This window comes from Solanum pennellii, chromosome 10, assembly GCF_001406875.1.
Source record: "Solanum pennellii chromosome 10, SPENNV200".
In the NCBI taxonomy this organism is placed as follows: domain Eukaryota; kingdom Viridiplantae; phylum Streptophyta; class Magnoliopsida; order Solanales; family Solanaceae; genus Solanum; species Solanum pennellii.
Window position 1 is genome coordinate 66,101,262 of NC_028646.1, and position 14,837 is coordinate 66,116,098.

The window sequence follows — 14,837 nt, forward strand, 5'->3', positions numbered from 1 at the left end:
CAACAAATCTCCCCCTCCAGTCTCATTTACTGGAAGAAGGTATCTTCATCTTCTTTAGAGAGAGCTCATACCCACAAGTTCTTTGCATAACTCAAACTTGTCTTTCGGTATCGTCTTGGTCAGCATATCTGCAGGATTTTCACTTGTGTGATTCTTTTTGACGTGAAATGATTCACTCTCCACTTTCTCACGAATCCAATAATATTTGACGCGATGTGTTTTGTTGTTGCATGGTACATGGAGTTCTTGCTCAAGTCTATTGCACTCTGGCTGTCAAATAGACAATATACTCCATTTGACTCAAACAAGCTCTTGAAGAAATCGCTTTAGCCATATCATCTCCTTGCCGGCTTCAGTACCCGCAATATACTCAGCTTCAATTGTAGATGGTGCAACACACTTCTACAACTTTGATTGTCATGATATAGCTCCCCCTGAAAAAGTAACCAAATATCCAGTAGTGGATTTTCTGTTATCAAGGTCGCCTGCCATATCAGAATCTGTATAGCCTTTCAAGATTGAATTTGATGCTCCAAAACACAAGCATTCATCTGAGCTTCTTCTAAGATACCTGAGTATCCACTTCACAGCTTCCCAATGCTCTTTTTCTGGATTGTCGAGAAATCTACTGACAACGCCAACTGCATGAGCAATATCAGGTCTAGCGCACACCATTACATATATTAGACTTTCGACGACGGAGGAATATGAAACTTTGGCCATGTTCTCTTTTTTCCTCCCTAGCTGTAGGACACATTTTTTTGCTCAACTTCATATGACCAGCAAGAGGTGTACTGACAGGCTTAGCATTCTTTATATTAAAGTGCTCCAGTACACACTTCAATGTACTTCTTCTGGGATAAATAAATCTTCCTTTCATCTCTGAGACGAGTAATTCTCATGCCCAAAATTTGTTTGGCATGACCCAAGTCTTTCATAGAAAAAGACTTAAATAACTCTTTTTTCAGCTCGTCAATCTTGGAAGTATTCTTGCCCACAATCAACATATCATTCACATACAGCAAGAGGATGATAAAATCATTGTTAGAAAATTTTTGTACTAATACACAATAATCTAAAGAAGTCTTCTTATAGCCTTGCTCCCCCATAACAGATTCAAACTTCTTGTACCACTGTCTAGGAGCTTGCTTTAGGCCATATAGACTCTTTCTGAGTTTGTACAACAAAATTTTCTTTACCATCTACTTTAAAGCCCTCAGGTTGGTCCATATAAATCTCTTCTTCTAGGTCATCGTGAAGGAAAGCCGTCTTCACATCCATCTGCTCAATCTCTAAATTAAGACTAGCAGCCAAACCTAGAACTGTGCGAATTGAGGACATTTTCACAACAAGAGAAAATATTTCGTCAAAGTCAATACCCTTCCTTTGACCAAATCCCTTAACAACCAATCTAGCTTTGTACCTGGCTTCAAGTTGTGTTCTTCAACTTTAACTTTGAACACTCACTTGTTCTTCAAAGCTCTCATGCCCTTAGGCAATTTTACCAACTCATAAGTGTGGTTTTCATGCAGAGACTTCACCTCATCTTGCATGGCTTCAATCCATTGATCCTTGTGCTCATCTTCCATGGCCTCCTCATAACATTCAGGTTCTCCCCCGTCAATGAGTAACACATACTTATTGGGTGAATAACGGGAGGAAGGAAACCGTTGTCTTGTGGACCTTCAAAGCGGAATATTTGATTCGTCCACAACTTCATGAGCAACAGGATCATCAATAACAATATCATTGTTATTATCAACATCAACATGTTGATTCGATACATGATTCTGAGCGTCATCATGATTATCAAACCCCACCACATCATGCACACTTGTGTGAGGAACTTCATTATGATGAACTATACCATCAAAACTTGAAGATTCTAGCTTCTCTGCTTTGTCAATATCTTCAATTGTTTGATTCTCCATGAAAATAATATCACGGCTTCTCACAAGTTTCTTTTCAATTGGATCATATAGCCTGTAACCGAATTCATCAAGGTCATATCCAATGAAGATGCACTGCCTTGTCTTGGCATCTAACTTTGACCTCTCATATTTTGGCACATGTACAAAAGTTTTGCAATCAAATACTCTGAAATGGTCATAGGAAACATCCTTTTCGTATCAAACACAATTTGGTACATCACTTTGCAAAGCAACAGCTGGAGATAGATTAATAACATGTGCATCGGTCAATAAAGCCTCACCCCAAAATGAGTTCGGCAACTTTGCTTCAGAAAGCAAACATCTAACTCTTTCCATCAAGGTCTTGTTCATTCTCTCAGCCAAACAATTAAACTGAGGAGTCTTGGGAGGAGTCTTCTAGTGTCTAATACCTTGATGCTTGCAGTATTCGTCAAATGGTCCATAATATTCACCACCATTATCAGTAAGAATATATTTCAATTTCTTTCCAGCTTCTCTTTCAACTGAAGCCTGGAACTGCTTGAAGACACTTAACACTTGGTCTTTAATCTTCAAGACATAGACCCAAAGTTTTCTCGAGCAATCATCAATAAAGTGACAAAGTAGAGTGCACCACCCAATGTATTTGTCTTCATTGGACCACATAAATCAGAGTGCACCAACTCAAGCAACTTTGTCTTTCTTGAAGGAGGGTAGAAGTTAAAGAAAACTCGATTTTGTTTACCAGTCAAGCATTGGTCACACTTTTCTAATTTAGCACTTTTGAAATTTGACAAAAAAAATTTCTTGGCTAGAACATTAAGTCCTTCCTCGCTGATGTGGCTAAGTCTCTTGTACCATAACGTTGAGGAGTTATCTCTCTCAACCACATTCACCATATCAACACAAGCAGATGTTGTAGTCTAGTATAGACTACGACGTCTGTTATCACGAGCCACAACTAAGGAACCCTTAATGAGCTTCCATTTTCTATCATTGTTGGTACTAAAATATCCTTCATAATCTAAAACACCTACATAACTTAAGTGCAGACGAACATCAGGAGCATGTTCCACATTGTTCAAAACTAATTTAGTTCCAACATTAGTTTCCAAACAAATTGTACCATTACCAACCACTCTAGAAACAGTCTCATTACCCATACCCAAGGTTCCAAAATTACTAGGAGTATAGCAAGAGAAAAATCTTTCCTTGATGTCACATGAGATGCGGCACCAGTGCCCACAACGCAGCTTGACTCATCACAAGCAATATTTATCATATCCGCATCAAGGACAGTAACAAGATCTTCGGTGGAGATGGTGGCTAGGAAATTTTCATTGCCATCTTCCTTAGTTTCCTCTTTGTTTTTGTTCTTCCTCTTCAACATCCTGCAGAACTTCTTTGTGTGCCCTTTCATGCCACAATGATAGAACTCAATATCCTTAAGTCTGCCTCTGGATTTTCTCCTATTTTGTTCTCTATACTGAGAACCACGAGTTTTCTTTCTCCCCTGGGGCCAGTTATCAGGACATCCGACGAAGAAGAACCTTGAGTTTTTCTTCTCATCTCTTCGTTCAAGGCACTATTCTTGGCGGAATTCATAGAGATTACACCATCCGAAGCATAATTTGACAATGAAGTTCTAAATGTTTCCCAAGAGTCTAGTGGAGAACCAAGTAGAAGCAAGCCTTGAATTTCTTCATCAAATTTGATGCCCAGAGCGAATAATTGGTTCATGTTCCCCTGAAAATTATTCAGATGGTCTGTCATCGCAGAACCATCTTGATACTTTAAACTCAACATCTGCTTTATTAAGAACATTTTTTTATTGCCAATCCTCCGAGCATACAAACTTTCAAGATGCTCCCATAGGGTTCGAGCATGTGTTTCCCCAGAAATATGGTTCAACACATTATCATCAACCCATTGCCTAATGAATCCATAAATCTGTCTGTGCAACAGATTTCACTCTTCATCTGTTTTATTAAAAGGCTTTACAGTGGTAAATACCGGTTTGTAAAAATTCTTAACACAATGCAAATCTTTCATTTTCCCCTCCAAATGACATAATTAACACCATTCAAAGTAACCATTCTACTTGTGCTGGCTTCCATCGTTTTTCCCCAAAAAATATTGTTATCACAAAACAAAGTAAAGCTTTTATGATGTGAAAGTTTAGACTGTGATGCAATCACATAACACACTCTTATATAACCTGGCTCTGATACCAGTTTGTTGGGAAAATCCGGATACACACAAAAATATATATGGTAAAAGCAATGGAAATAAAATTTGAAAAATAACGACACCAAGAATTTACGTGAAAACCCTTCTAAATAAGGGAAAAACCACGGGCCAAGAGGAGCAACTGATATAACTATAGTAAGGAATTTTACACAATGTAGTCACAAATACAATATTCAAAGTGACTACACATTCTAAAGGAACAACACTCTTTTGGTTTCCATCTTAATAAAATACCGCTCACACTCTATTTTTCTTGTATAGTCTATGGAATACCTCACTTTGCTCTCAAAATAATTTCTCTCTCTAATTTGGTGTGTTCTACAAATGAGCAAGAATGCTCTATTTATAGAACGATAAAACCATGCTTATGTCACTAATGACATAGGTAAATATAGCAAAATCAAAAATGGTTGCAAATCTTACCAATTTGTCAATCACTAAATCTTTTATTTTCAATTCCAATTACTATTCTTTTTTAACAATTGCTTGTAGCAATTGAATAACTAAAGTTGACTAAAAAATGAATGGATTCAACAGATTGTGCATGAATTCGTTAATCAGATTTAAGTTATTTTATTTTGAATATATCTTCAAATTTTTGTTATAGGTGAATTTTTTCTTAATCTGAAGATAATATTGTTGACATATATTATAATGATTCTCTCTCTGTACTCTCACAAATTAAAGTGTTTGTATTCGTGCAAATGTTAATTATTATCTTTTTAAATTGAAAAAAGAGTTTGAAAAGTATTTTTACTTTGGTTAAAATTGTTATTATGATATCAATCTTTATGAGGAACTTTTTATTCATGAACTATTTAATAGTGTATTTTAAAGGTATATATGTGTTTACGTGGATACATTACTATTTATAATTACTTTATGTCACGTGGGCACATATATACATTTAAATTACACTATTAATAAGTGTAGAGGTAAAAGGTCATTTACAAAGCTTGATATGGTAACAATAATTTTGATCAAAATCTAAATATATTTTATACCTTTTCCCTTATTAATTTTTTCATGAAACTTTAGTAAAATTTAAATCAGTATATATGTGTTAGAGAGAACCTTGGATATATTATACAGAACTATAAGAAATATTTTTGTATAACCTTTCTATTGTTTTTTTATGTATTTTTTCATGTAGGTTAATTTTTTTTAAATGTGTCTGATTGAATATTTTTAAAAAGGAAAAAAAGAGTCTAAATCAGAGTTGAAATCAATTGCTACTTCTCTTTCACTCTGAGATATGGTGATTTCATGTGATTTGGTTAAAAATAGTCTTAAAAGTTCTATAAAATTCATCAAAGACACTAAAATTATATTTTTTGCTTTCAGTATTTAAAAGTGATACTTTCACAATTTCTCTCATTTTCCTTTATCTTTTTATCTTTTTTGAAATCCAAAAATTCTCTATAAAGGAAGATAAAAGGAATGAATAAAAGATAATATCAAGAATGAAAAATAACAAAAAAAGGGTTATAATTAAACCTTGTGTTGATTTTCTTATATTTTCTTGAAATTAACATTATCAGTTTACAACAAAATTATGACATTACATTAAAAAAAAGATATATTATATTATTTTTAATTTCAATATCGTTATAGAAGAAGGTTATAACAATATTTTTGAAATAATAAGTATTATTTGAATGATAGTGTGGAAAATCAATTCTAATAAAGAACTTGAACTCATTTATCAACTCTCACCTAAGTTTAAAATGGTACGACTATTTTCCTACCAATTATGCAAACATTCTACTATTTCCCTCAATCTCTTTAAGGTTTCTAGTAAGTTATTTAATAGTTTATTTTTGGAAAATAAATTTTGATCAAGAAATTATTCATTGATTTGGATAAACGCGATAGTTTTCTTTTTAGATTTTATATTTATAATCCTTAAATGTAGTATATAATTATCAAATGGCAAATCTTATAAATAAATCTTATCAAGAAAATCCTATAACTAAACGGAGAATTCAAAATCATTTTTAACTTCAAATCTTAGTTTTGTCTCTAAACATTAACCTGCTTTTTTTTTAGCTTAAAAATATATAAAGATGGGAAGTGGTAGAAAAGAAAAGGCAATAAATGATCACTGATCCAAAAGAAGGTAATTTAAATATTTCCTCCTCTTGTGATTTTCGAGCTAGTTAATGATATTTATAAGGGATCGTTTGATAGAGTATATAAAAATAATGTTATAGTAATGTTTGTATTAATTATAGATTTAATTTTTATGTATTTTGGATTTGATGCGTTAAAAATAACATCAGTGCATAAAAAGTTCTAGAAAAAATTACGCGGTTAAAAAAACTTATATTATTTGATTACTCATCATAGTTATAGTTTGCTATAATTACCACTCAAGACTAACATTGTACAATAATTACGTGGGTTCACTTCGAGTTTGGGTCATATTTATATAATGTATATTTCGCCAAAGTATACAAATACATATGTATAATTTACAATTATCTAACCGATATACATATATAATTCACCTCTCTCTCCCTCTCGCTCTCTGAGCTCTCTCGCTCGCCTCTCTCCTCCCTTTCCCTATCTCGCTTGTCATATATACAAATATATATAAATAATATACAATTATCTAACTAATATACATATACAATTCACTTCCCTCCCCTTCTCTGCCCAATCTCGCTCGTCTCTCCTCCCTTTCCCAATATCGCTCGTATCTCTCCTCCCTCTCCCAATATCGCTTTCCATATATACAAACGCATATGTATAATATACAATTATCTAACCAATATACATATACAATTCACCTCTCTCCCGCTCTTTTCCCTCTCTCCTCTCTCCCATTGTCACTCGTCTCTCTCCTCCCTATAACATGTAGCTACAAATTGTAATTATTAAACTATAGTTATGCAGAGTAATTAGACTATTATTGAGTGGCTATATGTAAAAGTTCCTCAAAGTTTTATTTACAAAGATACCCTTCACAATCATGATGGAACATTAAAAAGGGTTATAAGGAGCAATTGTGTCTTTAACCATTCTATTGAATGCACTGAAACTAGGGGTAATCACAATTTGGATAAAGGCCGATCCAAACTGAAAATCAAGTCAAACCGATTAAATAAATTGATTTTATTTGGCTGTTATTTGATTTAGTTTTAGATTTTTAAAAACTAATACTCTTTGACTTTGTTTGAGAAAATCGATGAAATAAACCAACTAACAAATTATATATATATATATATATATTTTATTTTATACTTTAATAACATATATATTATTTATATAAACAATTTTAAAGATCTTATATGGATTTCCATCAATGTTTATTTTTAATATATTTATGAAAGCAAAAATGTTCAAAACGAAAATATTTATCTTAATATTTTCATGTATATGCATGACTATGACAATTTTTGGTGGGTAGAGAATTGTCATTGTCTCTTCCTTCTAGGCCAAAGTAATGAATTTTGAAGCTCTACTCGCAGTAAATTTAGTGATTGAAAGTTTTATAATGTCAGTCGTAATAACTATTTTTCATTTTGAATAGACTATTGTCATAACCACTTTTTCGTTTTACATGAATTCTTTCTCTTATTTTTGTGTATGTTTAATAATCGAACCAAACCAAACTGAAACTAAATCGAAATCGATAAATGTATTATATTTGTTTGGTTTTGAGAATTTAAAAACTGATTATGTTAGTTTGTTTTTTATTTTAACCTATAATCGATTCAAAACAAACTGTGAACACCCCTAATTAAAATAATTGGATTACTAATATCTAAAAATTCATGGTATTAGTAATATAAAATAGAGTGTATAACTAATGTTTGACTCATTTATACATAAGTTGGAAAAGAATATTAAACAAGATATTAGTAATACAAAAAGCTAACACGCAAATTATCTTTTTAATACACTCTACCAAACAATCCCTTAGACTAGTACAATAAAAATTATTTAAGAAGTGGGTACTATCCATTAGAAGTTCCCCTTATGGGCAGTGTGAGGTAATTGATAATAATGGTGGGCTACGACATGGATAGTTAATTATGGTGGACGATAGGATTAACTATAAATGAATGAAAATGGTAATTGAGATTTTTGTAGAAATCTTCGTACAAAAATTTTGTTACATATCTTTACAAATCCAGTAAGTGGTTGTAATATTCTTTTTAGAAAAAAAAAAGAGCACCCTTTAATAGCTAATCTAAATGAAAAATCAAGATTTAGATATTAAAGACAAACAATTTAGTGACTGAAACTAAAATGACTTAATCATACATTTTAATTTTAAATAAATGAGAACTTAATGAATTCAAATAAATTTAAACAATTAAGATATATAACAAATTCTTATATATTATCATTGAGATGTTATCCATTCAACTTTGAAAAAGTTGAAACTAACTACCACTCATGCACTTTAATACTTTATTTGTACATAATTATTTGTCCACTTCTGATTGACACATATTAAGAAAATAGTGATTGACATAATGAATTTACAATTTTATCTATATTAATTATGAAGTGGATGAATTAAAAATTTAAGATATATTTTCTCAAAATTAATTAATTGAAGGCATAAAATAGATCAATTTTTTTAATCTTTTCTTGATTTGTCAAAATGAATAAGTAAAAAAAAATTTAAATAATTAGGTACAAAAGGAGTTGTTAATTTAGAATAGTACATTTAATTGTACAATAACAAATAAACATGTAAATATAATTACTAAATTGTAAAATTAATATGTGATAATTACTATTCTAATAATTAGTACACTCATGGTGACTTTTCAAACGGAATTTAGGAAGTGGATATTTGTTCTTTGAGCTTAATTATTATGACTTATATTTTAATAAAAAATAAAAATAGTTAAAATGATTTTTTTGAAAAAAAGATAAGAAAAAAAAAGGTAGTATAAATTAGCCAATTTTCAAAATCGAGGATATAACTTCTATCTTCTGCTGAAATCACATTTGTGAGAGTGTGACCTAATTGATGCGACAAATTGTGTAATTACTGCTGGAATGTTCAGTGAGGGCGCTAGAGGCCATTCATGGAAGACTCGAAGATCCATTGGGCTATTTGAGGAATTGAGTGAAGGAGAAAGACCCATGCACTCATTGGTTTTTTGTGCGCTACATTCAAGACCAAATGGAAGGGTATCATCATGTTCAAGAATTGTACGTAACCCTTTGAGTTTATATATAATCTATGTTGCAGCTTACAATTTTTTTTGTATGGACTTACAGGTGTCTGGTGAATTTGTCCCTATTTGGTACATTAGCTCCTGATTTTGGCCAGCTTAAACATATGGAAATTTTGTGAGTACCTATAACACTCATTTGATATTTGTTAGAGTGAGTTTAAGTTTCACATTGATTGGGGATAGACATGTGGCATGCTTATATGGACCTAAACAATATTTTCCCTCACGAGCTAGGTTTTAGGTTGAATTAGACTCAAGTCTTATATTTTTAATCTTTACATGGTATCATACATAAGTCCATTTTGTTTGGGCTTCCGATCCATGCTCATGTTGGGCCTGGGCGTGAAGGGAAGTGTTAGAATGGGTTAAAGTCTCACATTGGTTGAGATAGACTAGTGGTTAACTTATATGAACTTAATCAATCTTTTTCTTATGAGATAATTTTTGGAGTTGAGCTAGGACACTATGTCATATATTTACAATATTTATTCAGCTATAATTTTCGGTGATTATGATTTCATTTGTGTGTTTTCAAGGAATTTCATGTGGAACAACATTAGCGGTGTCATACCTAAGGAGATAGGCAGCATCACTACTTTGAGCCCACTGTATGTCTCTATTCAATGCTCAATTTCATTGTAATCATTGTTAACAGAACCCCTTTTTGTTTAAGATGATGACCTGAAAAGAATCAATAGTTTGGATAAACCTATGACCTTCTGTTAGACCCGTAAACTACTTGATCTAACTACGTGCAGGCATGAGAAGGACTTGGGCATTGGTCTTGGCATGCATGAGGGCGAAACTGTGCAACAAAGGTTCAAGGTGCTTGGGTGTTGGCAAAGCAACTTGAACGTACAAGACTTACGTGTGGGCAGGAGTCATCGAAAAGGAATTGTGTTAGCTTGACAAGTCAAGGCCGTGAAGACTTGATGATGGCAAGACAAAGACATTCACATGGATTGCTGAAATAAAACTAAGTGTTGGAGGACAGCTGAAATATTCTAAGTGTAGGAAGCAGGTTGAAATATTCTAAGTGTTGAAATATAGGCTGAAATATTCTAAGTGTTAGAATATTGTTATTTCGTTTGGATAAGGATGTAATTTGAATTATATTCTATCTGTTAAAAATATAGCTGTTGGAAACATTAGTTTAAATCCTGTGATGACAAGTGTCGGACAGGTGTCGCTTGTAAATGCCGTTTGTAACTGTCGCATGTAACTTCCATGTGCAGAAATTTTAAAAGGTGGAAGTTTCGTCTAAGGCAGGAGAGACTAGTTCTAGCCTTAGACAAAATTTGTGAAGCCTTCCTTATATTATTCTGAGATTAATAAAGGTTGGGAAGATTTCCCGTATGTTGGCTGTGTTGTTATGATTATTGTTGTCTGAATAAACTAAGTAACGTAATTCTATAATTAGTTAAATTCGTGTGAGTGTAAGGCTGAAGTTTGCAAAGAGTTTTGGACTGCCTGCGAGTGGTGCTAGATAAAAAGATCGACCCTCTTTCAATTGGTATCAGAGTGTGGCTTAACAACGGTGAAGAATGCAAAACTTCGGGAAATAGTGCGCAGGGTTGAAGCCTTTGTTGGGATTACTGATGAGACGCTGGTTGATCTTCTGACGCTGACAAAATTTGTCGCGATGCTGGTGTGTTCCAAGGATTTGTTGACGAACACATGGCTGAAACTTTGAATTTTCGTGAGGCTACAAAGACACAATTGGAGTCATTGCATAAAGATAACGAAAATCTTCGTGCAGAGATCTTTGTTCTATGTCGGGCTGTGGCAGCGTTAAGTTCAAATCGTGGGGAATTGTCTAAGGTTAAAATTCAAGAACCTAAAGCCTTAGGTGGTGCAAGGAGTGGTAAAGAATTGGAAAACTTCATCTGGGATATAGAACAGCATAATATTGCTGCAAGGGTGCCTGAAACTGACAAGTTAAACATTACTACAATGTATTTGACGGGTGATGCTAAAATTTGGTGGAGAACTCGAAATGCAGATGATGTAAGTGTTGGATGACCCAAAATTGATACGTGGGATAAATTGATGAAATAAATGTGTGATCAATTTCTTCCTAGCAACGCCTCTTGGCTTGCAAAGGACAAGTTGAAGAGATTAAGACAGACAGGTTCGGTGAGGGAATACATTAAAGAATTTACCTTTGTGATGTTAGACATCCAAAATATGTCTGATGAGGATAAATTACATAACTTCATTTTGGGTATGGAAGGCTGGGCTAAAAAAAGAACTTCGAAGGCAGAATGTCAAGGATTTGCCAGGGGCAATTGCTGCTGCTGATTCGTTGGTGGATTTCAGGACGACTCGATCGACTACTGATGTCCCTTCTACCTCGAAATCCAAGAAAAAAGGTGAGAAAAAAGGGGACTAGAAAAGGGAGAATCGTAAAGACTATGCTAATGATAAAGGAAAGACTCCAATGAAGGAAGGAAATAAAGAAAACAAGTCAAAGAACAAGGATGGAAATTCGAAAGGTTGTTGGACTTGTGGTGGTCCTCATATGGCTAAGTCTTGTCCAAACAGGGAAAGAGTGAATGCTTTGCTTGCCGGAAAGGTGAATCAGGATGAAAAAGGAGAGGAAGTCGTAACTACTATGGCCAATCCATTAGGTTTGTCTTTTAATCATATTACATTGGTTAATAATGTTGAAGGGAATTCTAAGACTTCAAATCCACATGCTTCATTGATTCATTTGAAAATGAAGACAAAAGAAAAATGTGTGATGGCTATGGTTGATACGGCGGCTACTCATACATTTATTGATGTTAATAATGCTGCAAAATTAGGGCTTAAGTTGACTAAAAGTCCCTCCTAAATCAAAACAGTGAATGCTTAGGCACAAGTCATAGTGGGCATGACTTATGGAGTGCCTATGTCGACTGGAAATTGGTAGGAAAACTTAACTTGATGGTGATGCCGTTAGGAGATTTTGAAATGATACTTGGTATTGATTTTCTGAGAAAATTCTAGTTTGTTCCTTTTTCACATTTAGATGGGATATGATTATGAAGGAGGATAATGCTTGGTTTGTGAAGGGTATTTATCCGTTTGGGTAAGTCAGTAATATTGCAAAGAAGAAGGATAGGGGAAGATGTTGTCTGCTATGTCAACTGACCAAAGGCTGAAGAAGGGTAATGAAACTATACTTGCTGCTTTAGTCGAATTGAAACCTGATGTAACAGTAGAGGTGCCTGATTGTGTGGCCGAATAATTGAAAAAGTTTACTGATGTAATGACGCCTAAATTTCCAAAGACTTTTCCACCAATGAGGGATATCAATCATAAAATTGAGTTGCTTCCAGGTACGGTTGCTCCTGCATAAGCTCCTTATCGTATGACTCCTAAGAAATTGGCTGAATTGGGGAAATAGTTAAATGAATTGTTGGATGCTGGTCTGATTCAACCATCTAAGGCTCCCTATGGTGAATTTGATCCAAAAGAAACTGTGTGTAGATTACAGGACGCTGAACAAGGCAACCGTGAAGAATAAGTATTCGGTTTCGTTGATGCAAGATTTGATGGACAGGTTGAGCAAAGCATGTTGGTTCACGAAACTTGAACTTAGGGTAGGCTACTGGCAGGTTAGAATAGCAGAAGGTGATGAAACTAAGACAACATGTGTAACTAGATATGGTTCTTATGAATTCCTTGTTATGCCATTTGGACTAACTAGTGCCTCAGCTACTTTTTGCAACTTAATGAACAATGTGTTGTTTGACAATATTGATGATTTTGGAGTCGTCTATCTTGATGATTTATTATATATAGTCTAACATTGGATGAACATGTCAATCACTAAAGTATGGTGCTGTCTCAGTTGAGGAAATATACACTTTATGTTAAAGTGGAAAAATGTGATTTTGCTCAACAAGAAATAAAATTTCTGGGGCATCTTGTTAGTAAAAACCAAGTTAGAATGGATCCTAAGAAAGAGCAGACCATTGTTGACTGGCAAGCACCACGAAATGTTAAGGATTCGCAGTCGTTTCTTGGGTTGGCTAATTACTACAGAAATTTCATTGTGGGTTATTCAAAAAGGGCAGCGGCTCTGACTGACTTGTTGAAGAAAGATGCTAAATGGATATGGGTTGTAAGATCTGAAGAAGCTTTCCAAAATTTGAAAGAAGCAATTACATCTGAACCCATATTAAAGTTGCCTGATTTTGAGTTGCCATTTGAAGTACATATTGATGCGTCTAATAAGGCTATTGGAGGCGTGTTAGTACAGGAAGGTCATCTGAGGCCTTCGAAAGTCGAAAATTGAATGATGCTGAGCAAAGATATTAGACATATGAGAAGGAAATGGTAAATGTTACTTGATTTGTGGTTCGAACTGATATTGTAGCCAAAACATTTTTCAAAACACAAAAAAAATTGAGTCTAAAACAAGCAAGATGGCAGAAGTTTCTGGCTGAATATGATTTCATATGGGAACACAAGCCGGGGAAACACAACCAAGTTGCTGATGCATTGAGTCGAAAAGAGGCATTTGTTGCAGTATATTCAATTCCAAAACTTGAGACTGATTTCTTTGATACAATTAGGTTGTGTGCTGCAAATGACTCATTATATGTCAAGTGGATGGGTCAAGTGCAAGATGATACAATGAGATGGTATTGGATCGAGGACGATTTGCTCTATTTTAAAGAGGGAGAATCGTCATACCAAATCAGGGTGGACTGCACAAAGACTTGATGAAAGAAGCGCATGATTCTGCTTGGGCTGGACATCCGGGTGTTGAAAGAATGTTGGCTCTACTGTCTCGTGATTATTTCTAGCCAAATATGAAAGATGACATAGAATCATATGTGGAGACTTGTCATGTCTGTCAAGTAGACAAGACTGAACGTAAAAATGAGGCAGGTTTGTTGTAGCCTTTGCCTATTCCTGAAAGGCCTTGGTTATCAGTAAGTATGGATTTGATTTCCGAATTTCCTAAGGTAGACGGCAAAGCATCGATAATGGTGGTAGTAGACAAGTATTCAAAAAATTCTGTTTTCATTGTTGCACCTGAATTGTGTTCATCTGAGATTGCTGCTGATTTATTCAATAAATACGTGGTTATACAAGGTTCACAGGCAGGTTTTGGACATCATTGTCCAATATGTTGGGAACTGAATTGAAGTCCTCTACTGCAAATCATCCACAAACAGATGGACAGATGATATACCGTGGTTTCAAGGTATAATTAATACTTTTTTCCTTAAGTTTAGTGTGTCCGAAAGCCTTTTTTGTTCTAATTTTGATATAAGTTTCTCTTTGTTTTGCAGGAAATCTGTCCAAGGCTGAATGCGGAGATTTTGAGCGAAAAAATGCAGAAGAGACCACCTACGGAGCTTATGACGGTTCGTCGTGCTTGTGACGGTCCGTAGGTGGCAACGTAGTGCAGCTGCTGAAGGAAGATGGGGAAGTCTGACCAAGTGTGGGATTACGAAGCTTGTGACGGTCCGTC

The 14,837-nt window shown here is 34.2% G+C and overlaps 1 pseudogene; it reads left to right on the forward strand.

Annotated features, from left to right (window-relative positions):
* The first annotated feature begins 6,257 nt into the window (after positions 1-6,257).
* The window catches only part of LOC107001497, a 44,054-nt pseudogene continuing 35,474 nt past the window's right edge, over positions 6,258-14,837 (forward strand).